At 39.7% G+C, this 1,746-nt stretch overlaps 1 pseudogene; it reads left to right on the top strand.

Annotated features, from left to right (window-relative positions):
- Positions 1–586: 586 nt before the first annotated feature.
- LOC111155410 lies at positions 587–1,248 on the top strand (annotated as a pseudogene).
- The last annotated feature ends 498 nt before the right edge of the window (positions 1,249–1,746 follow it).

Genomic DNA, 1,746 nt, shown 5'->3' on the forward strand with positions numbered 1-1,746 from the left:
AGAAATGATCAACAGAGCCAGAAGAGGTATGCCAGTAGGTTCCAGAAGGGCTTCTGGGGGAGGCCATGTCTGAACAGAATTTCAAAGGATGATTAGAAAAGAGTCCAGTGAGGGGGCAGGGAGTTGTAAATGTCAATGGATGGAGCACTTCTGCTGACTTTTGGCCTACAACTAAACCCAGAGACAGAGTCACCCAGACTTCTCAACTACTCCCATGAGCAAACACTGAATAGTGACTTTTCTCTCAACCTCTTAGACCTTTGCTTTCAGCTCTTCCCGCAGTTGCACAAAGCACTATTTACAATGAATCTTTTATTCCAAATCATGGATAGTGGGGCTGCTCCTTTGATAAAACTCTGACTGATAGCAATTGTATATAATGTCTTGCTTTCCCCTTCTACCCAATGCACCCCAATAAGAATTTTGTTTTCCTCTTTCCATAGAAAAGCTTTGAAAGTCACCAGCAGCCTCAAATTTTCAACCTCTGATCTATTGTTTGTTTGCATAGAACTTGTTGTGAATCGTTGAACACTACATCAAAAACTAATGAGGTATTATATATTGGCTAACTGAACATAATTTAAAAAATGATGATTATAATGTAGATGGCCTTCTTTTTCAGCTGCCTCTTCCAGAACATACTGATGAAAGAAACATCTGCAATAGTGTTTCTCCAAAGATGCTGATGGTTTTATGTAATTAATGTAGAGCAAATATGTTACCAGTGGTCCCATGGGGTGTCTGGGAAATAATTAAGTGAGTGGACATTCCAACCCTAGGGAAGAATGTGGTTTTGGTTGGAAGGTCAAAAAATGTTGGAATGCCCATTGCAGTGCCAATACAGATAGATGGGGCTTGTGAATACCCTGGAGGTGATGCCACTATTACAATATTCATTAGTACACTCCCAAAGAGGAAATGAAGAAACATACAGTTCTTGCAGACATTGTGGTCTCTGATGCAGACATTCCCAATCACAGCAGATATGATCAAGGAGGGCGTTGCACTGATCAATGTGAAAATAAAAAGAGTTCAAGATCCCATCATGGCTAAAGCCACCTTGGTTGGAGATGTGGATTTTGAAGAAATCAGAAAAAAAGCTGCTTATAGCATTCCAGTCCGTAGGGATATTGGCCCCATGACAATGACGATGTTAACGAAGAATACCATTATTTCAGCAAAAATGTGCTGAGACTTGAAGAGTAGGAAGTATTGAAGCCCAAGGAGTGTGGAGTACCAACTAATTAACTAATTAACTCCTGTGTCTTCTGTCATGAATAACACTCCAAGCCATTTCAAGAGGCAAAGCAGACCAATAGAAAAGCAATATTTTTTTAATTGTTTTTTACTGAAATGGTTTAAGATGATGCTTTGTTTTATTGAAAGCTTAAGTGGCTGGGTATTTGTGCACTTAGCGCTGCAATAACTCACCATGGAGCATGCCAGTATCATGCTGGGTCATGTGATCCAGCCAAGAGAAGCCATTAACCTACTGATTAACCTGGAGGACATTGTTCCATTGAGAACAAACGCTCAACTTTGTCCAGTCACTTCAGTTAAAATTTGTCTTTTCTCCAACACAAGTTGTTTCCTGTCTTGCTAATTTTGGCCATTCTAACTGGTATAAGGTGGTATCTCAATGTGGTTTTAATTTGAATCTCCCTGATGGCTAGTGATGATGAACATTTTTTTCATGTATGTCTTCATTGGAGAAGTGTCTGTTCATGTCTTCTGCCCATTTTTTGA

This window comes from Enhydra lutris, unplaced genomic scaffold (assembly GCF_002288905.1).
Source record: "Enhydra lutris kenyoni isolate GAN:26980312 unplaced genomic scaffold, ASM228890v2 scaffoldscaffold41, whole genome shotgun sequence".
NCBI classification, from domain to species: domain Eukaryota; kingdom Metazoa; phylum Chordata; class Mammalia; order Carnivora; family Mustelidae; genus Enhydra; species Enhydra lutris.